The sequence below is a fragment of the Capsicum annuum genome, chromosome 5 (genome assembly GCF_002878395.1).
Source record: "Capsicum annuum cultivar UCD-10X-F1 chromosome 5, UCD10Xv1.1, whole genome shotgun sequence".
NCBI lineage: Eukaryota > Viridiplantae > Streptophyta > Magnoliopsida > Solanales > Solanaceae > Capsicum > Capsicum annuum.
This window is the reverse complement of record NC_061115.1, coordinates 31,082,008-31,106,386: the sequence shown is the minus strand read 5'-3', so window position 1 is coordinate 31,106,386 and position 24,379 is coordinate 31,082,008. Positions and strand designations below refer to the sequence as shown.

The following is a 24,379-nucleotide window of genomic DNA, read 5'->3' as shown; positions in this document are numbered from 1 at the left end:
AGTGATATGTCAACATAAAATATTTGATTGACTATCAAAATTATATTAGTGCCACATAAATTGAGACGGGACTAAAAAAGATATGAAGCAATATATATTATTTGAAAATGAAATAAAAAGTACTGTAAATAACAATAATTAATAAAAAAAAATTGACTTATTTCTACTTCAGTTGCTTCAGTCGTGATTTTACTATATCACTCCTAATTAATTATTATGGTCATTTAAGCATTGTGCCACATAAGTTGAGATAGAAAAAATATTATAAATCACAATGATAAAAAATTTAAATTATTTAGAAAATATAACTGGCTGGTGTCGACACAAAATTCTGGACAAGGAGAGTAGCATATATTATTCAAAAATTACATAAAAAGTATTATAAATTACAATTGTTAACAACTTAAAATATCTAAAAATAATTTAATATGTTATATATTTCAAAAAATTACATGAAAAATACTAGAAATCACAATAATTAACAACTTAAAAAATTTAAAAGATATAAAATATTTGATCGACTCTTGAAATTATATTAGTGTCATTGAAATTAGAATAGAAGAAAAGAATTATAAATCACAATAATTTAAAACTTAAATTATTTTTAAAATATAATTGACTATCAATGTCATAATAATTTGGACAAGAAAAGTAACGTATATTAATTTAAAAATTACATAAAAAATATTATAAATTAAAATAGTTAACAATTTAAATTATCTAAATACGTATTAAAATAACATATATTAAACTAATGCTAGATTCCGGATGAATCTAGAAAATATATGCAATTTTTTTTTTAAAAGAATTTATTTAAACATATCGAAATTAAATAAATAAATAAATATCTTAATATTGGCCGCTCCCCTGGTCTTAAAATATGTATTGAATCCAAAATTGCTTCACGTATTCATGTATGTATAATTGTAGTAAGCTTTGTCTAAGTAGAAATTTTATAGGGGTTTTGAAAAAACAGAAAAAACGAGTGTGCTGTGGATCTTTCAACCGTATGGTATGTTCCCTCTGAATTTTGTTATTTTTTTGAACTTTAAATATGCATGTATCTCCGTTGTAAGTTGAGTTGAGTTGTTATTTTTTTGAAATATGTATGTATCTCTGTTTGTAAATTGAGTTGGCTTGTTTCTTTTTTTTGAACTTGTATCTATTCCGATTCTCTATTGTTATTATATGCATGTATGTCGGTTATTCCGATTCTCTATTGTTATTATATGCATGTATGTTGGTTATAGGTTAGCAAGCAGTCATATTTTTCGCTGATTTTCCCCAAAAAATTTTTCTTTATTGCGTTATTTACTGACTTATATGATTTATGTAATGTTTCCTTCGTGAGCTAGCTTTGGGGTTTTAGTTAGGAGGAGGAGGAATAGTCCACGTAAAAGAAAGGACAGGCGGGATCGATCTCGGAGGTACTCATTTTAATTTGCTCTTTTCTATATTTCTAAACTATATCTCTTCTGTTAATTTGATTTCTACTGTAGTAATGGATGATCTTAAAGTTGCCAGTGCTTAAACTTTACAACATCTCTCCAAAGAGATACAATAGTAGAAGCAAGTCACCTTCTAGGCATGGTTCAACAGCTGCTTGGTGGAGAGACATAAAAAAGATTAATTTAAAATATTGTAACCCATTTTTGACAATTGTTATTTCAGCCGAGTCCCGATGGATAGCAATGTTGTGTCCTGAACTGAGTAAAATAGGACACCTACAAGTCTACAACGGGTGAAAACCTCAACATGAAACAACTCTGTACTTTAGCTCTTTTTCGTGTTTATGTAACATGTTAACATCCAATAATCTTTCCACAGTTTTGATGCCCTTTATAGTTAGATGAAGTAGGATTTACTCTTGAATAAATGGTGGTGAGATGTTCCTGAATTATTAATACTTGCAATATTCAGGAAGGTTACTTTCTAAATTAGTATGTAAAGGGTGTGTTATTGATCATTAACTTGTTTGGATGGTTGTCATCTCTTCTATTGTATCGTATTGGCATATTAAAATGCTGTTTCAAAGTTTAATATATCTTTACCTTTTGACTTGGCATAACAGTGGCTACAGCCTGTTGAGGGATCCATGTTACAACAAAGGTCTTGCCTTCACTGAGATAAAAAGAGATGCTCATTACTTGCGAGGCCTTTTGCCTCCTGTTGTTTCCAGACAGGAACTGCAGGTAAACATAGTTACTATTAAAGTGTCTCAAATTTTGAGATGTATGTGTGTTTGTATGATCTTTATAAGAACTTTATTGATGTTGTGTTATATCAAACAGGAGAAAAAACTTATGCAGTCTATTCGCCAATATGATGTCCCTCTGCACAAATATGTCGCCATGATGGAATTAGAGGTATCCTTGGAAACATATGTTGGTGCAATACCTTGATACTAATTTTGTCACTGTCAGCTGGGGTGCATCCCGACTTTGCTTCCATGCCTTTTCACTTACTTTTCCCTCTATTGGGTGCGTTTGTAATTTGCAGGAACGAAATGAAAGGTTGTTCTACAAGCTTCTTATTAATAATGTGGAGGAGTTACTACCAATTGTCTACACTTCAATTGTTGGTGAGGCGTGTCAAAAATATGGAAGCCTTTTTAAGCGCCCATAGGGTTTATACATCAGTTTGAAAGAAAAGTATGACAGTGATTAAAGTTTTTTTTCCTACTTTCACGCGAAGGTACATTCGACTAAAGTATGAACATCTTTTTTTAGGGGAAGGATCCTTGAGGTATTGAAGAATTGGCCTGAAAGATCAATCCAAGTCATCATCGTGACTGATGGAGAAAGAATTCTGGGACTTAGGGACCCTGGTTGCAGGTGATGATGCCCTCAATTGATATAAAAGTCGCTTTCCTTCTTCCCACTATGTATTACTCAAATGACATTCATTTTAATGTCACAGGGAATACCTGTGGGGAAATTGGCTCTATATATTGCACTTGGAGGAGTCAGACCTTCATCGGTAACAAAATTTGTGAATTAGCATATCCTGATTCTGTGCCATATTCTTATCTATAAAAACATTTTCAGTTATCAATTTATTTGTATATGCAGTGCTTGCCTATAACCATTGACGAAGGGACAAACAATGAGAAGTTACTGAACGATGAATTCTACATTGCTCTCAGACAAAAGACAAAAGAGAGCAACTGGCAAGGTGAATTTTAGCCTATTCGCCTTTGTAGATTACTATGTGGAAGTCTGAATTCTTACTGAACTTGCTTTTGCTACATTTTTCCCTCCTTTCAGGAATATTATGACTTCATGAATTCATGTCTGCTGTGAAGCAAAATTATGGTGAAAAAATTCTCATATAGGTCAATAATTATGTAACTTCATTCTCAGTTTGAAGATTTTGCAAACCATAATGCTTTTGAGCTGTTGGCTAAGTATCGTACCACACATTTGGTCTTCAATGATGATATACATGTTATTTTATCTGTACTTCGGGTACATAGAATCTGTATATGCAGAACAATAACTTCAACTAGAGTTCAAGTATAAACAAGAACACAATGAAGTATATCAAATACCCTCAACACAAGATCAAAATGACCTTTCCAAGAGGTGTATTTTATTCTTTCAGAAAGTAGCTGAAACAGAAATGAATAAGGCCAAGTCGTCCGAATTCACGGAGTTTCCTTAAGGAAATAATTCCCCTCACTGTACCCGAGGTTGTGGAATTCTTCCTCCCAGGATAAAATGACCAAACAGATCAATTGTAGCGGTACCTCAAACAATTGGAATATCTTCGAACGCACAGAACGTTTTGATTGATCACACAGAGTAATTTGTAAGACAAGAAGTATTTTGTATTCTAAAAATTTTTGTATCAAAACCTGTGGAAGAAAGCAGGTTTTTATAGCCATAACATGCCTCTTCTGAAAAGTGGCAAAGGTTCATCTAAAAGGTGTAACCTTTTCTGAAAATGCATGTCCATTTGTCCAAACAGTGTGACTGTTCTGAACAGGCATGCCATTTCATGAATAAGTGTTCAATTCATCGAACCAATGCATCAGTTTACTGAAACAGTGCATCAGTTCACCGAAACAGTGGCACCAGTTCGATGAAGTATTGCATCAGTTCGAACTTCTGTATGCATGTATAAATGGAGTACCAAAACCAGAAAATATTTTACTGCGTTTTTTTGTATTTTCGAATTAGATTTCTATCTGGATTTCTTTATTTCCGTCAAATAAACTTTGTCCAAAAAGATAGATCTCATCGATCATTTTTCAAATCCGAAGCCGAGCAAGCGACGACGATGACGGCGCGAGACATCTCTTATTTCTTGCCTCACTTACCATGTGGAGTAAGTGTTCTTATTATAAACACTCCAAAGTTTCCTTCTCCCACCAATGTGGGAGAATTAGTGAACTTTCCAATTTGGAGTACACTTTCTAAATTGGGTGTCTCCTTTCCTCCACCATTTTTCATTTCCATTCACACTTCATACACACTTTAAACCCAATAATCCCCCACATGAATGGGGAATGGCTATTTTTCGTAAAAGTTGTACGGACAAGTATGTGATCATCAAGCAAAGACTTATTATATCTGGATAAGTGGGTTTCCCATTGAACTTTCCGTAGTATACATGCATCGGATGTACTCGGTCAATCGGTAGATTTGATATCTTTGAACCGTCGAGCTTTAATTATACCTAGACAATACATGTCACACAACCAGCCTTTTAACGTTTATGGTTCTCACGATTTTGTTTTTTTCAGCCATGAACACGTCCCGGTTTCATGAGAGCTTAGAGAATAGGCCTTTACTAACATTCTCCTTGAAACGACTTCCACTTCGCCCTCACATAGGTGATTTCTAAATGTTCAATCCTGTAGATTAAACTATTTGGTCAAATCTGCCAAATTTAGATAATCATTAAAAGACTTTTCACCTTAAGTCTTATCCTAGTTTACTGTATATTCTCTACATCATGAGAATGAGTTAGGTAATGGACAATGTTGAACCTACCAGGCACAACTTTGTTTGATCTCCTTGAACCTAGCTCTTGGGATCTCCAGTCTGTTAGGTAGAGTTACCGCCATGCTGCCTTGTCCTAGGCCTTAAACTCATTCCCTTGGATGTCCTTTCTGCTCTTTCTCTAGATAGGCCTTTTGTAAGTGGATCCGACATATTATCCTTTGACTTTACATAGTCTACAGTGATAATTCCACTAGAGAGAAGTTCTCTAACGGTATTATGTCTTCGTCTTATATGACGAGATTTACCGTTATACATCATGCTCCCTGCCCTACCTATTGCCGCTTGGCTATCATAGTGTATACATACTGGTGCCACTGGCTTGGGCCAATACGGAATATCTTTCAAGAAATTCTGGAGCCATTCTGCTTCTTCACCGGCTTTATCTAATGCGATAAATTCATATTCCATTGTAGAGCGAGCGATACAAGTCTGTTTGGATGATTTCCAAGAAACTGCTCCTTCACCGATAGTAAATACATATACACTTGTGGATTTTACTTCGTTCGATCCAGTGATCCAATTTGCATCACTATATCCTTCAAGTATCGCAGGATATTTAGTATAATGCAAAGCATAGTTTTGAGTGTATTTAAGATACCCCAAAATTCTTTTCATTGCTATCCAATGAGTTTTGTTGGGATTACTCGTGTGCCGACTCAATTTACTGATAGCGCATACTATGTCTGGTCGTGTACAGTTCATTATATACATTAAACATCCTAATACTCTTGCGTACTCCAATTGCAAGTCACTTTCACCTTCATTCTTTCGAAGTGCAAAGCTCGCATCTAATAAAATCTTGGCAATACTGAATTCCATATACTTGAACTTGTCAAGTACCTTTTAGATATAATGAGACTGTGACTATGGCAACCCTTGTGGAGTTCGATGGATTCTGATACCTAAGATCACATCTGCAACTCCAAGGTCTTTTATATTAAACTTGCTCTCGAGCATTCGATTTTTTGCATTTATGTCAGAAATGCCTCTACTGATGATTAACATATCATCCACATATAAACATACAATGACTTGGTTTAGTTAAACTTCACATGCCATTGTTTAGGTGCTTGCTTTAGTCCATATAATAACTTAATAAGTCTACACACCTTATTCTCCTTCCCTGGAACCATAAAATCCTCAGGTTGTTCCATGTAAATTTCTTCCTCCAATTCTCCATTTAGGAAAGAGGTTTTAACATCCATTTGATGGATTTCAAGACCATATACCGCAGACAAGGCAATTAATATTCGAATCGATGTTATCCTTGTTACTGGCGAGTATGTATCGAAGTAATCAAGTCATTCTTTTTATTTGAAGCCTATTACTACAAGTCTTGTCTTGTATTTGTCAATAGTACCATCTGCTTTCATCTTCCTTTTGAAGATCCATTTAGAACCTAAAGGTTTATTTTCGGGAGGAAGATCAACCAATTTCCATGTATGGTTGCTTAAGATTGAATCTATCTCACTATTGACTGCCTCTTTCCAAAAGGATGAATCCGAAGATGCCATCGCTTTCTTAAATATTTGAGGCTCATTTTCCAAAAGAAATGTCACAAAATTCGATCCAAATGAAGTAGACGTTCTTTGACGTGTACTACGTCTTGGATTTTCTTCATTATGTTCATTCTTAATTGGTTCATCACGAGGTCGTTTAGATCCTTTAAGTTTATACGGGTAAATATTTTCAAAGAATTCAGCATTATGTGATTCAATTGTCGTATTTTCATTAATATCCGGATGTTCGAATTTATGAACCAAAAATCGACATGCTTTACTACTTTTAGCATATCCTATGAACACGCAGTCCACCGTTTTAGGTCCTATCTTAACCCTTTTAGGTATAGGAACGTGAACCTTCGCTAGACACCCCCACACTTTGAAATATTTCAAGTTGGGTTTCCTTCCTTTCCATTTTTCGTAAGGAATTGATTGTCTTACTATAGGGAACTCTGTTGAGTATACGATTGGCCGTAAGGATAGCCTCCCCCATAAGTTTTGCGGTAAACTAGAACTTATAAGTAAGGCATTCATCATTTCCTTTAAAGTTTGGTTTTTCCTTTCCGCAATTCCATTAGATTGAGGTGAATATGGGGCCGTAATTTGATGGATTATTCCATTCTCTATACATATTTGCGCAAAGGGACATTCACATTCCCCGCCTCTATCACTTCTTATCATTTTGACCTTTTTGTCTAAATCATTTTGATCTTTTTGTCTAACTGACTTTCAACTTCAGTTTTATATTGCCTAAACACATCTATTGTTTCATCCTTACTATTTAGCAAGTAGACATAACAATGTCTAGTGCAATCGTCAATAAAAGTTATGAAATATTTTTTCCCACCACGTGATGGTGTTGACTTCATATCACAAATGTCAGTGTGTATTAAGTCTAAGGGATTGGAATTCCTTTCAACGAACTTATAAGGATGCTTTACATACTTCGATTCCACACATATTTGACACTTTGATTTATTGCACTCAAAGTTTGGCAATTCGTAACGTTTTGTAATTAACATGACCTAACCGTTCATGCCATAAATCATAAGACTCAAGCAAATAAGAAGAATTCGAACTTTTATTTATTTCAACAGTCATTACATTCATCTTATAAAGGCCTTCGGTCAGATAGCCTTTTCCTACATACATTTCTACTTTGCTAATTACATTTTTTTCAAAAACGGTTACACATTTGAATCCGTTCTTATCTAGAAGTGAAACAGAAATTAAATTCCTACGTAACTCCGGAACATACAAGACATTGTTAAGTGTCGAGACCTTTATGGAAGTCATTTTTAAGCAAATTTTTCCTGTTCCTTCTACGTTAGCCGTAGCGGAGTTAGCCATGTTGATCATTTCTTCTACTTGAGCCGGAGCGAATGACGAAAACGACTCCTTGTTGGCACATACATGGCGGGTGGCACCGGAATCCATCCACCATTTGCGAGGATTCCCCGTCAAGTTGCATTTTGAGAACATAGCACACAGATCATCGCATTCTTTGTTGGATTCAATCATATTTGCTTGATCTTTCTTCTTGCCTTTCTTTGGGGCACGACAATCTGTGGACTTGTGGCCAATCTTGCCACAGTTGAAGCATTTTTCTTTGAACTTTTTCTTGGGTTGATTGCTTCCTTGTTGAGCTTTCTTCCTTTTCTTGGAATTATTTTGGTCATCTTCTACAATATGTGCTCCATTAATTGTAGAATTCCCCTTTGACCTTCTTTCGGCTGCTTTATTATCCTCTTCAATACGAAGTCGGACAATAAGATCTTCAACAGTCATCTCCTTGCGTTTATACTTTAAGTAGTTTTTGAAGTCTTTCCATAAAGGTGGTAGCTTCTCAACTATCGCTGCTACTTGGAAAACATCATTCACAATTAAACCTACAAAACAGTTTATGTGAGTATTAAGAACATTTTTAATTTGTTCAACTAAGGTATTTTTCAAAGATATACCTTCTGCTAGGAGATCATGTATGATGACTTGCAACTCCTGTACTTGAGAGACAACAGATTTGCTATCTATCATTTTGAAGTCTAGGAATCGTGCAACAAGGAATTTCTTAATTCCTGCATCCTTCGTCTTATATTTTCGTTCAAGTGTCCCCCATAGTTCCTTTGATGTCTTGGTTCCACTCTAAACATTGTAGATGTCGTCGTGGAGACTACTCAGCATATAATTACTGCAAAGGAAGTCCGAATGTTTCCAAGCTTCTACAATAATGAAGCGGTCTTTGTTCGAGGTTCCCTCGGGCACCTCAGGAGCATCTTCACTAGTGAACCGTTGCAGACATAAAGTGGTGTGGTAAAAGAACATCTTTTGCTGCCACCGCTTGAAGTCAATGCCCGAAAATTTTTCGGGCTTCTCCGCCGGTGCCATTGTTGGCGGAGCATTTGTGTGACTTGATGTGGTAATATTAGTTGCCCTCACAGACGTCGCATCCATCATTTGACTTTCGTTAGTCATCCTTCCTGTCAACACAAGACAAAAATTTAGTATTTTCAGAATACTACTTATAAAGTTAAATAACTTTTCAACTTTTCTTCTTGTTTCTAATTAATGATTAAGTTTTTATAACTTCAAATCATTAACCGAGTGAACTTTAACTTGTGATGAAGATTTTATGTCTTCTAATCACTAGTTAAATTCAAGCGGAGTAGAAAGCTTAAAGCTTTAATCTCCAAAAACAAGTTATACAGATTCTGTAAAGTTATTTCCTTAAGATTGTTATTTTATCTGTACTTCGGGTACACAGAATCTATATATGCAAAACAATAACTTCAACTAGAGTTCAAGTATAAACAAGAACACAATGAAGTATATCAAATACCCTTAACACAAGATCAAAATGACCTTTGCAAGAGGTGTATTTTATTCTTTCAGAAAGTAGATGAAACAGAAATGAATAAGGCCAAGTCGTCCGAATTCACGGAGTTTCCTTAAGGAAATAATTCCCCTCACTGTACCCGAGGTTGTGGAATTCTTCCTCCCAGGATGAAATGGCCAAACAGATCAATTGTAGTGGTACCTCAAACAATTAGAATATCTTCGAACGCACAGAACGTCTTGATTGATCACACAAAGTAATTTGTAAGACAGGAAGTATTTTGTATTCTGAAATTTTCGTAACTTGTGAAAGAAAGCAAGTTTTTATAGCCATAACATGCCTCTTCTAAAAAGTGGCAAAGGTTCATCTAAAAGGTGTAACCTTTTCTGAAAATTCATGTCCATTTATCCAAACAGTGTGACTGTTCTGAACAGGCATGCCATTTCGTGAATAAGTGTGTCAGTTCGTCGAAACAATGCATCAGTTTGCTGAAACAGTGCATCAATTCACCGAAATAATGGCACCAGTTCGATGAAGTATTGCATCAGTTCGAACTTCTGTATGCATGCATAAATGGAGTACAAAAACCAGAAAATATTTTACTGCGTTTTTCTGTATTTTCGGATTAGATTTCTGTTTGAATTTCTTTATTTCCATCAAATAAACTTTGTCCAACAAGATAGATCTCATCAATTATTTGCCGAAGCCAAAGCCAAGTGACAACAACGACAGCGCGAGGCATCTCTTATTTCTTGCCTCACTTACCATGTGGAGAAAGTGTTCTTATTATAAACACTCCAAAGTTCCCTTCTCCCACCAATGTGGGAGAATTAGTGAACTTTTCAATTTGGAGTACACTTTCTAAATTGGGTGTCTCCGTTCCTCCACCATTTTCCATTTTCCATTCACACTTCATACACACTTTGAACCCAACAATACAGGTATGGAATATGTCTCTCTGGCTATTATAATTCTAATGATATGTTCATATCTGCTCATCTATTCTTCTATTGCAGGGGACAACTTCTGTGGTCCTTGCAGGGCTTATTGCATCCCTTAAGCTACTTGGAGGTGCATTATGTGATCATACACTCTTGTTCCTCGGTGCTGGAGAGGTTAGTTTTTATCTTTTTGATAAATTTGCCACTCCAACTTGGGCTATTTTCGGCGCACAAGATTTTACAAACTAAATGGTGTAAAGATATTTTTAACTGGTAACAGGTTCCAGAATGACTTAAAAGGGAAACCTCAACTTTCTGTTGTACCCTCTTTTTTTGATGTTCAAAACTCTTTTGGGTTTATTGTTGGTTATGGTTTCATTAGAATCTTCACACCTCTTTCAACTCCATCATCTTATCTGCTTTGCCCAAAGAAAATTAAGCCGGCCATGGAATTATTATTGTTTTATGTTTCTTCTGGTGTAACTCTCAAAGTTGCAATACATACGTCATGAACTATTAGAAAGAATCGCAAAGCCAAATGACTCATGTTAATTGCCTTATAATTGCAGACTGGGACTGGTATTGCAGAACTCATAGCACTTGAAATTTCAAAAAAGGTACCAGATTAGTTTATTCATACAAACTGTAGAACTAAGATTTGTTCTGATTCCAATTAGTTGCGCGTGATAAATTTTGATATTGTTGCCTGCAGACAAACACTCCCGTGGAGGAGACACGAAAAAGATCTGTCTTGTGGACTCAAAGATAGAGAACATACACGATCTATGATATGCAGAGAGCTCCAATTGATCCCTTAATACAAAAATGCTGCGAACCATCAGCATCTCAGGGTGTTCCACTTAAAGGGATCAGGTAAGTGTACAGAGTGGAGACTCTAACAGCTGCTGTTCTACCATATTGGATTTTTTTATTGATCTGATGAGATATCAAACTTGTAATATGACAGGGGTGGCAGCATATTCAGAGGCTTTAGAGGCTAGTTCAAGCACTTCCAATTTCTTCCTGCAATATGTGAGACTTCTCCAATCATGGCCAATCAATTCTCAGTAATGCGCTTTCCTTCAACTCTATATTCTTTCAGTAAAGTCTTTACTCAGTGTGAGCTCAATATATACGAGCAAGAGCCATGCCACTTTTACCTTTTCTTTTCATAGTAAATAGTTAAAAAATCTGGATAAAAAAATGAAGCATACTAATTATGCTAACATTAAATGTTGTTCCTTCATAGGTTCTATACATATTTGTTAGCATATTTTTGTCATGTTTTAGCCTAGGGCATTTGTTCAGTAGCAAGATTATAAACATGGGATGTATGGTAGGCATACTTCACGAGTTCAATGCTGATAGAAACAAATCTGTTATTGAAGTGGAGAAAAATAGTGGAATGGAGCCATCATACACCATGTCTTGGTGTTTAAAACAACAGGTTTCTCTGTTACAGGAAAACTGTATATAATGTTTTATGATCATTCATTTTTTGAGAAGGAATGTTTTATTGATCTTTATTTTGAAAGGAATTGTTAACTCTTCTTTTGTGGATAGTCTTTATTAGAAAAATCAGGCAACAGAAGAGAATATATGGGTTTTCTGATGATAATTAAACGGAAGAGAGTTAGAAATGCCCTTAGACTTTAGAACGTGTATCCCACTTGCCAATTATCATTAACTTTAGTTTTGCAGATGACTCGTGGAAAAAGGTTCATGTTGTCTCAAATCATTTTTCTTACTTCCTATAGAAAAGTTGGTCTTATTCGTATATTTTGTCAACAGCTGAATCATTCATCAGCTAAAGGGAAGCAAATAAAATCTGCAAATGCAAAAAATACAATTTCCTTATAGGTCACAAAATCTGTTGTGAGTAAACCTGATGCGGAGGTATTCTCTCTATTTGGTGAATCCACAACACAACTTTCTCTTATCTGTTTATTACGATTGACTCTTTATTCTGCTTGCAGGAAATTGATGAGGATGGCGATACAGATAGTGGTTGTGAGCTCAAATTTCATCTTCAGTTTTAAGATAAAAGACATAAAGTGACGATTGAAGTTGTCCATCTTAGGTAATAATCATTCTATTAGAAGATTTGTCATATTGTTGAATATAAAACATGAGCTTATGAAGTGCATGGTCAGTCTCTTAGTTAATTTCTAAAGATTAAGATTCCTCACAGTCATATTAGGAATATTGACCATTGTGACTTGGAGTAACGTTTAGGTTTAAATAGATGAATGTGTATTCGGGTAAGTGGTTTGTCTTGGATCATTTTTTATGAGTCTTTTTCTGGAGCAGAATGCAGATGATTAAGGAAGATTCTTAAATTTAAGATTAAGTTGAAAGAAAAATAGGAGTAATGATTTTTTAAGGAATGGGAACTGTTGCCTATAACATCTGAATTAAAGTGGATATGAGGGAGACTTGTAAGCTGGTAAAAGAGAAAAAAGATCTTACTTCTCGAGGATCTCCAGGCACTCTACTGATTGCGATGTTGCTATAATGATACTTATGGCATACCTGTCATACATGCTTGCTGAAGTAAGTTTCTCGACTAAGTAGTTTGCTAACATTTTTCTCTTTCTGTAGGAAAGTCGATCACTTTCTTTCTTGGAATATTTATCTCTTAAGAAAAATTATTACTCTGAAAGTTTGAAACTATGTCAATTGCGGTTATTCTATTTAAGTGCATTCCTTACTGTGTTTTTCTCTGGGATCATAATGTCTCACTACTACACCTGGCATAATATAACTGAGAGCTCAAGAGTCACTACCAAGTATGTCGTCCAACTTCCTGAACTATTTTCTTGGTGTGTATTCAATTGCTCCCCTTTCTCCCTTGAGATGGTTTAATCCTAACATATCATCTTCATCTGTTTCCCAGGCACACGTTTGCTACATTATCATTTATTGCTGAAATATTCATATTCCTTTATGTTGGTATGGATGTTTTGGACATCGAGAAGTGGAGATTTGTAAGTGACAGGTGAATTTCTATGTCACTGAAGTCCCATCATATATTATCGGATTATATGCAAGTAGAAAAGACTTGCATTATTATTATTATTTTTTTTTTAATATCTATGTGCAACCCTCAATTATCAGTTCAAGTTAGCTCAATACTGTTGGGTCTTGTTTTGGTTGGACGGGCAACCTTTGTTTTCGTCGTCATCTTTGTCCAACTTGATCAAGAAGTCTCCATAGGAGAAGATTAGCTTTAAACAACAAGTATGTGCTAATAACCAACCTGTTAGTTACTCTAAAAGGCCCTCAAATCATATGGTCTCCCATTATATCTCTTTGATGATTTTGCAGATTATATAATATGGTGGACAGGACTTATGCGAGGTGCCGTTTCAGTGGCTGTTGCCTATAATCAGGTAAACTGCAAGTATCTGATGTCACTCTGTTCAAGTTTGGTGGATTTTTTTTCATGTTGCTTATAGTTTTCGAAAGTTTTTGACTGATTCCTTAATTATATGCTTGCAGTTTACTAGGGGAGGTCATACTCAGTTACGTGGCAATGCAATAATGATCACAAGTACCATCACTGTTGTCCTTTTCAGCACGGGGTAAGATTATCTCAGCTTTTTGTATACATTTAACATACATTCATGAAGTAGAGAAACATACAACAAAAAGCGTGGTCCTTCATGGTTATAAGTTTTTGGGATCTGTCCAAGAGATGTTCTCGTCATGACGTGTCATATATTGGGAAATTGAGAAAAAATGACTTGGATATTTCATTGGAAAACTATGACATAGGTAAATAGTTGTAAAATTTGTTCCATCTCTTAGTTTTAGAATTGTAATATTTGAATTAGGGCATGCCCCATGGCTTTGGTTCGGTGACAAGGATAAAGGAATGGATTGATTTGTGGGTTAGACGCACGTCACGAGTGCAAATCTTCTCTGCCACTGACTATAGTCTTGTATATGATGAGGAAATAATCCATACTCCTCGAGTTTCGAATTGATGAGCACAATTGGGGTTTTAGTTGATTCCTATGGAATTTCTCGATGATAAATTTTTTTCGAATTTGGACTTTCTTAAATGATTCTATTGTAGGAGATTTTTTCAAATTTGGACTTTCTTAAATGATTCTATTGTAAGAGAAATGCTACCCCATGCTACTTTGATGTCCTTAAGATTTCAAAATGCAATATGCATTTGTGGCTTTACTCATATTTTAGACTTAAGTTTTTGTGCTAAGTCTTCCTTCCATGTACTGCAGGTGACATTGGATGAACCTGATTTGCTGCATAACGTAAAACATGTCATCCCATGGCTTGTCGAATTGGTCTCAAATATGCCAGTCATTCACCTCTCGCCCTTCTCGCCACCAAGAAAAAAGTTGCGTCTACTTTAATAGTATCTTGTTTGTGTGATTGTAACTAAAAGAAAATAGTAAGCTATTATAATGATCCTATAATGATACACATGATGCACATAGCTATATCGAGCATACACCCATGCATAGCACGCGCACGGGCTCTCTAGTATATATATATATATATATAAGTAAAAATTTGGTAGTACCACAAAAGACAAATTACTAATACACTAAACATTTACTTATATATAATAAACATAGGAGTATATAATAATAGAAATTTCTTGGGAACTCCTTAATTTCAACTTCCATGTGATATGTTTAAGACCATAAAATTAAAGGATATTTTGGTTAAGATTGCTTATCGGTGAATTGGACAAATAATTATGCTTAATAGTTTGACTTATTGGTTATCGACTTTTGAATGTACTAATTTGCTTGTCAACTAATAAGATAATTGTTGGTTCAATATCCTATTAATAATTAACAGGCGGCTATTGGGTGATGTGTTGCATAAGTGACAATGAAATATCAAACAGTTATCGATATGTCCTCAATTTCTTCATTGTCTGGATTATTTGTATAATACCAATTACCACCCATCTATTAATCAATTTTTTAGACTTGTTGAATTTTGTTTGCTTTTAATTAAGTTATAACATAAAATCACGTAAGAATTTTCTTCAAACCTAGTACATATGTAGAAATATTTTTTAGATTACTTGATCAACTGTAAAAATTAAAATGTTGATATGGTTTGAAATTTTTTTAGTTTTATATTAAACTTCGTGAAGAACACATGCATGGAATTGTTTCATTTTTGTTGTGGTCTTTCAAAAATAATATTTTTTTATTTAAGAATTAATTTCAGATCTCATTTATTTTTTTAGGAGAACGACTGCACTTTATGGTTAAAAGTCACAAGAAGTTGCTCGTTTTTTCTAAACTAAGAAACAAATAGAATACTGAATGTGGTTACTTTTTGTAGAGTAAAATTGTAAATATGACAATTCTTAAAAGATTAGCGGTTTATCTGATAAGAAAATTGAGTAATTCGCCCGCATCGACAAGCCATTAACTATAAAATCTAAATTCATTTACAACGATTAATCAGATAACTCATTATCAATAATTCTAATTTTGAGGTTGGGTTATCGATTGCAGTTCCATTTTTTAAAATCCTAATTTCAATTTTTTCTATATATCTATCAAAATCACAAAATTTAAAAATCTTCGTTACTTTTTAAAAATTTGTGCTAAGTCAAAATCAGATAAATAAATTAAAACAGATAGAGTAAAAATTTTCTAAGTTAGAAGCAATATTTTTCTTGGAGTATATTATAGTCTTAATTTCTTTTAATTTTTCAAACAAATGCATGCGCTAAAACTTTTCTCCTTTTTTATTTGAGATAAGCATTCAGTACACCCTTGAACTATGACCAAAGTTGCTACAATACACTCCACTTCACAGGAGGACTATTACCTCCCATAACTCAAATTTAGCTTATTTTTGTCACCTTTTTGCACTAATGTGACATTTTTATTATATTAAATAGGGTCCACGTCAAAGGTGTCATGTCAGCTAAAAAGGTTGACAAAAGATGCCACATCATCTAAAAAGATTGACAAAAGTATGCTAAAATTTAGTTCAGGGGTAATAGGACCTTCGTGAAGTTAGAGTGTGTTGTAGCAAATTTGATCATAGTTCAGGGGTAGTAGATGCTTTACTCTTTTTATTTTATTAATGTTTTAAACTAAAGACTTTAGCTATAACCTCATTATTTTTTCGGAATTAAACATATATTGGCTAACCCTTTAAAAGAAAAGTACAATATTTCAATAATATAAAAAATAGTTGCTGCTACAAATTATTGTATGATCACATTAATAAAGTTAATTAAATAGAATTTTAAATTAAATAGTTAAAAAATCCGATTCAACAAATAATTTTGTAGATGTTTCTTCAATGAGTAAAATCTTACATGGCTATTAAAGTGTCACGACCCAAAAATGAAGGTCATGAGGGCACTTACCGCGTCGTACCTTGACAAGTAAGCCTATAACCCAAACCGATACAAAACGAGAAAAAAACAGAAATATCCCAAGGTAAGGCTTCTAGAACGAAGCCAAACCATATAAGTAATCATAACAATGCAGAAAGAACTTATCCAAAATACCAATCATACCCAAAACGTGGTGTCAATAGTGTAAGAACTACTAATACAATCCAAAAGTCAGATACATTAGAAAAATAACCACAAAGGAATAATATCTGTCTCCGAATATTAATAAAGACATAAATACTATAGAAAGATAGCGGTGAACTTCGGACGCATGAATGTCCAACTACTACCTTGGAAGCTCTAACAATCGCCCGAGTCAAGCAAGATGAAGTGCACTTGAACTAGGACCTGCATCAAAAGAGCGCAGTAGGCATGAGTACAGTCCACTTGTACTCAGTAGGTATCATAGGCCGATCAAGCAAAGTAGTAAATAAAGCATACAAAACATACACTAAGGGCATGTTGCCTGCTATCAGAAATTGTCCCACAATGGTAGCCCACATCGCTTGCACTAACAGTTCTAATATGTCTCACATATATTGCAACATCACACCAAGATAGAATAAAAGTATGTATTATAGCATATATAAGAAGAAGAAAGGGGGACATGCATATACAAGATCATCAAATACAAGTAAAAGAAGATAAGACAATTACATAAAGGGGCAAGTCGATATGACAATACAACAAACACAATAAAGTAAGTGCAATATATATGATGATGATGATAATGCATGAGGTCGTTGCACAACCTCTGAGATTGTGATATAATGATGATGCATGAGGTCATTGCACAACCTCCGAGATTATCGCACAATCCTTGTATACACCTACGGAGGCAAGCCTCCCAACATAGAACCTATGGAGGGGTCGTCAACCCGTATACAATCTACATATCTCATATCTCTTTTCTGGCATATTCCTCAAAAAGGGTTTTATAAGGTGTTACAATATCCCCTCCCTGGCACATCCCTCGGGGAGGGTTTTAAAAAGATGTTGCCAGTGTTACTCAGGTGTTGCCATAGTGGTACCAATGTTTCATGAATGAGTATGATATGAGGATGTAATGCTCACAACCAATCACTATGATTATTCCACAACCAACCACATGATATATTGCTCCAACCAATCACAATGATATATTTCCACAATCATGTGAGTCAATATCTACTCATTATTTTTGTTTCATCCATGAATTTCCACATGTCTCATATACCAATAAGTATGAATATATCACAATACACCAACGGTATCATATTAGGCATTTCAACAACACAATACAGTTATTCACATGTATTTAGGGCTATCAACATCACATAGGACTCCACACAGTCACACACATTACATAATATCTCAATTTCGACAATTACATCAAATATAGGCCTTCACACAAGCCCAAAACATAGATAGTCATTTTTCACGATTAGTTCCCACCCTTAACATGTATTTTGTATTATCATTTACTACCCAGTCCAGTTTGAAAAAGTTAAGCCATAACCTATCTCAACAGCCGAAATCGATCCGCTACACTTCGAACCCACGATCTTACTTTCCACGAGCAATCTCAAACTTCACTAAAAACATCAAATATGAGATCTACGCAGCAAAACAAAATCAATGACACCCGTATTGACTACTTTTGGCTTGGGGTCAAAGTGGACTTCCAAAATGGATTTTCGAAAAAGAAGGGCAAAATCATAACTTTACTTCAAAAACATGTTTTCCATATTTTTAGGAATCTACAGCTGGAAACCCAAGTCAAATCGAGTAAAAACAATGTTTAAATTGAAGAAAAACCATTTTTAAGCTTTATCGGGTAAAAATCTTTGAAATCTGGGTTAAAATCAAGAATCAGAATTGTTTTAAAGGTTAAATTGATGAAAAACTAGTAATTATAGGATAAAAATATTATTCAAGTGAAAATGAGTGAAAAATGGGGCTTTAAATCAAGCCCTAAGATTTTTGAGGTTTTGAGAAATTAATCAAGAAATAATTAAAAAAAGGGTGAATTCTTACCTTAAATCCGTAATAAAATAAAAAAAATAGATGTTAGTCTAGCTTTCCAAACTCCCACAAGTTTTATTTTTAAGCTTCCATACTATTTTAGGGTTTAACTCTCAAGAGCCAAGATGAAAAATGAATAAAATGGACCCAAAAATTATTTTAATAGTGCATAAAATCTACACTAAAATGGAAAAAGCTGCTGGTTTTTCCATTTTAAGTCCAATCCGAACTTTTATGGGGTGTCCGACATTCGTTCGGAGTTCGATATGTGCAAATGAACTAAGCCTGTCAAATGGGCCAGGTTGACTCGGCCCAATCCGTTAAGCCCGACCGGCCCGGTGAGCCCACGGGCTAGCGGTCTCGAGCTGGGCCACTTTTTATTTTGGGCCCGGTTGACCCAGACCAGGCCCACCGGTTTCCCAGCTCGGTTATTTTTTAAAAAAATTACTGGAAATTAGCCGTTTGGGCCAAAATAGCCGTTTGGCCCTTTTTTTTTTAATTTCAAATGTTTTTTTTAAATCCAAAAAATTTCTTATAAATACCTTACACTTTCAAATCATTTTCCCTACAATTTTTATTCTCTCAAATCTCATTCTCTCTCAAATATTCTATATATCTCTTAAAGTGCTCAATTTTATTTTTTAATTTTGCGATTACAAATACAAGTGAAAGTTTTCTAAAGTCGCAACTTTCAGATACTTTCAAAATTTGGTATTGTCGTTCCATCTCTTACTTTTAATTTTTAATTAGTATATTAATTGTTGAATATTTATTTTATTATTTTGTGTATTTTGAATTTTTTTAGTTTGATTTATATCGTGGATAAATTAAGAAACCTTGATAAAAGTGTCAAAAAATTTGTCTCAAAAGTGGTAGTGGTAGTAAAAAGCGAATTAGTGATGGTAGAGGTAGTTTAAGTAGTAGATATATCTGTGTGCCTCAGGTACTGCATAATCAACGTTTTGAGGAAGAAGTAGGTGTAGGTGCTCACGATATGGATTATTTAGAAGCTTAAAAAAATTAAGGTATAGAAGAAGAAAATGAAGTAGATGCGGATAATTTAGATGAAGATGATGAAAATATTGGTGAGACACTCACAGTAGGAAATGCTAATGCTAGATCTGAATCGGTTAATCTTCCCCCCGTCCTCCCGTTATTCCTAAAAGTCGTAGAAAAACTAGTATTGTATGGAAATTTTTTACACCTATAGAAAGAAAAACTAAGGTGCAATGCAATATTTGTCAACAAGTATATGAGCATAAAAGAGGAGGCAATCAAGGGGGTATGGGTTCGTTAATGAGACATATAAGAGATAATGACGCTAGAGAATTTTTATTGCAAAAGGTGGTGAGGCTGTTGATGCGCCAACACAAACTAGAATAAACCCAACAACCGGTCAGTTCAATAAGAATTATAATAAATTGAGGGACCGAGAAGAAATAGCAAAAATGGTAGCTGTGGGTTGTTTGTCCTTCACCTTCCTTCTTTGGATGCTTTAATTCATTATATTCAAACAATTTATAATTCTATGTTTAATGGTATTCCTAGAAGTACTTGTCGGGCCGATATTCTTAGACTTCATTCACAATATGTTTATTATTTATCTTCATTGTTAAAAAATATTCAATGGAGAATGACTCTAACTTCTGATCTTGATCATGCTGTTAATAAAAATGATTATTTAATCATTACTTGTCACTAGATAGATAGTAATTTTGTTATGCAAAAACGTATTGTAGCTTTTTTGTATGATGAAGATCGTAAACATACTGGAGAATTTATTGCTGAATTGATTAGTAAAGTTGCGGAATTTTATGGTATTGAAAGAAAAGTCTTATGTATTGCTTTTAATAATGCTTCTAACAACAAGACTGCTATTAAAAAAGTTAAAAGCTAATCTCTCTCTCCACCGTTACCTGAAATATTTCATGTTAAGTATGCTTTTCATATATATTATTTAATTGTAAGAGATGGTCTTGAATTTTTTGAGCTTTATATTGAAAAAAATCCGGCTTGCTGTTGGCTTTATTCAAAGAAATAATCGAAAATTTTTTTTTAGAGAATTTAAAGTTAAATGTGAACAAAATGGATTTAGACTGATATTGATGCCTGAAGAATGTGATACTAGATTGAATGCTACGTATGATTATTTAAAAACTTATCATGCTTATAGAGTTCCTATTACACTTTTAACATATATTGTGGTTCATTTGCTGATTCGGCTGAATGTATGCTACATGATTTTGATTGGGCTGTAATTGATGATTTTGTTAAGTTTTTGGAAAAATTCTATATAGCTACGGTTGAATTTTTCGGTGCTTATTATCCTACTGTTTGTAATATTTTAGCATATATAGCCGATATTTCTGCTTTGCTCAAAGAATATAAGAATAAAGAAGGTTACAAAGAAGCCGTTAGTGCTATGTTTTCTAAATTTAAGAAATATTTTTTCCCGATTTCCCCTATTTACTTGGTTGGTGCTATACTAAATCCATGTATGAAATATCATACTATGTGCCACTTTAGTTCTCTTATTTATTCTAACTTAGAGATAAATACTGAACCCGAATCTGAAGATGAAGAACAACGAGATCTGTTTACGGCTATGAGTGATGTGAACATTTACATAGAAAAATTATATAATCATTATGTTGATTTACTTGATATAACTGTACCGACAAATATCACTCAAACTGTCGCTCCTCATCCTCCCGAGGAGCCATCATCTTCTAAAAGGCCGGCACATAGTGGTTTTCCTGATCACTTTTATGATTTAAATATTTGGAACAGTGTTGAGGCGGGAACTTACACAGCAACTTCTCGGAAAGAGCTTAAGTATTATCTTCAAATGCCAGTAGAGGATAGTAGATGATGGATCAATGCGTTGAATTGGTGGAAGAAAAATGAAAGACAGTATCCTGTGCTTTCAAGATTAGCTAGAGATATATTGAATGTTCCAATGTCAACCGTTGCATCGGAGAGCGCTTTTAGTCAGGGACGACAACAACTTGGAGACAACCGACACTCATTGGGAAGCAATGCTATGAATGTTCTAGTTTGTCTTAGAGATTGGATTAGACCAGAATGAAGAAATCAAGGAATGGAGGTGGAGCCGAAAGACGAACATAATCTTGAAGAAATTATGACTTCAAGGGAGAACTCAACACAATCAAATTCAATGCATGGTTTTGCCCTCATTGATTTTGACCATCCTATGCCAGTTCCCGTTAATATTAACATGGATGAGTTGGAAAAAATGATGCAAAATTTGTAGATTTTTTATTCATGTACATTATAATTTTGAATCATTTTACAATCAATAAAATAGAACATTCATTCACTCCTTACTTTGTAATTTTTTTCATTTACATTGAATTTCTAGTTTAAATTAAATACTTAGTTTTAATATATTACTAATTTACTGTCAAACTTTACACTAAGTAATAGATAATTAAACATAACAAACATATAATCATATATACACATAATGAAAAAATAAATTTCTTATAAGTTCAAAACCTCAAGTATTACTAATTTATGATATTAAGTAGCATATTTTTTAAAGTAGTACGTATATTGTATGGTACGTATATATGTGTATATATTTTCTATAGACTTTAAAGTAGTATATATTTAAGGTATATATGTGTATATGTTTTATAAAGTAGTATATACAGTGTTTATATGTTGTATGTATATTATTTAAAGTAGTACATATATTGTATGGTACGTATATATGTGTATATATTTTCTATAGACTCTAAAGTATTATATATTTAACGTATACATGTGTATATGTTTTATAAAGTAGTATATATATAGTGTTATATGTTGTATGTATATTATTCAAAGTAGTACATGTATGTATGGTACGTATATGAGTATATATTTTCTATAGACTCTAAAGTAGTATATATTTAATGTATATATGTGTATATGTTTTATAAAGTAGTATATAACTATATATATAGTGTGTGTATATATTGTAGTATATATATTGTAATATATGTTTTATTTAAAATAGTACATATATTGCATGGTACGTATATATGTGTATATATTTTCTTTAAACTCTAAAGTCTAAAGTAGTATATATATTTAACTAACATATAGTCATATACATGATTACATGTGTAATTGTGTATATGTGCATATGTTTTTAAAATTCTAATGTAGTACATACTATATATATAGTGCATATATATTGTCTGTATATTATTTAACGTATTTAAAATTTATATAGGAGAGTATATATAGTGTATATTGGAGAACAAACTTTTAAATTTTAATTTCTTTTTAGGTTTTGACCGGATTGGACCGGTCTACGTGTAATGGGCCAGTCCTAGGTTGTTTCTTAAAAAAATACGGTTGGTCCCGGTATCGGACTGGCCCATGAAAATAGGCCCGAAACTGGACCGGCCCATTAAAATAGGCCCGAAACCAGACCGGCCCATGAATTGGTTAAAAACATGAGTTGGTTTCGGGTTGGCCCGTCCCGACCCTGTTGACAGACCAAAAATGAACTATGCAACTATACTAAATTCGACATTCCGGACACGTTGGCGAAGTCAGATTTTCAAAGAAACATCATTTTTAAAAAGTTGACCCTCGAAACCCGAAATTATAATTTTTCAAATGGAGGGTCAAAATGAGATTTAAAAGTCGTTAACACCCTAAAGTCGACATTTCAGATATGCTCTCGAAGTCAGAGTTTTCATCCGAGGTCATTTCGATCAAATGTGGGTCCCACACCCATATTTTCAAATTTCCAACTTTCTGACCAATAGGTCAAAATGAGCTCGAGTGCACCGAGATCCGAACCAAAGGTTTACCTAGCCTAAAATTGATATTTCGGAGCTTCTGGTGCAGACTGTTTGGCCACCCATTGCACGGATCAAAATATATCCCATAAGTCTAAAATAAGGCTCTCGAAGCCATCAAAAACTATAATATTGCAAAATGATGCCAAAATGCATCGAAATGTCATGACCCAAAAATGAGGGTTATGATGGCACTTTTCACGGCGTACCTTGACAAGTAAGCCAATTACCCAAATTGACATGAAAAAAAAAGAAGAAGACAGAAATATCCCAAGGTAAGGCTTCTAGAACGAAGCCGAAATACCAAAATACCAATCATGTCCAAAACCAGGTGTCAATAGTGTATAAACTACTAATACAATCCAAGAGTCAAATACTCGAAAAAGTAACTACAAAGGAATAATAACTGTCTCCGAATACTAATAAATACATAACTACTATAGAAAGACAGAGGTGAACTTCGAACGCATGAATATCCAACCGCTATCTTGGAGGCTCCAACAATCGCCTGAGTCAATCTAGCTGAGGCGCACTAGAGCTAGGACCTGCACCGAAAAGGTGCAGTAGGCATGAGTACAGTCCACTTGTACTCAGTAGGTATCATAGGCCGACCAAACAAAGTAGTAAATAAAACATATAAAATATACACTAAGGGCACGTCACCTGCAATCAGAAAACGTCCCACAACGGTAGTCCACACCGCTTGCACTAACAGTTCTAATATATCTCACATATATTACAACATCACACCAAGATAGAACAAAAGTACGTATTATATCACATATAAGAAGAACAAGGGGGAACATGCATATACAAGATCATCAAATACAAGTAAAAGAAGATACGACAAATACATAGATA

At 34.0% G+C, this 24,379-nt stretch overlaps 1 pseudogene; it reads left to right on the top strand.

Annotated features, from left to right (window-relative positions):
- The window catches only part of LOC107871742, a 59,993-nt pseudogene extending 48,939 nt beyond the window's left edge, over nucleotides 1–11,054 (top strand).
- Nucleotides 11,055–24,379: the final 13,325 nt, after the last annotated feature.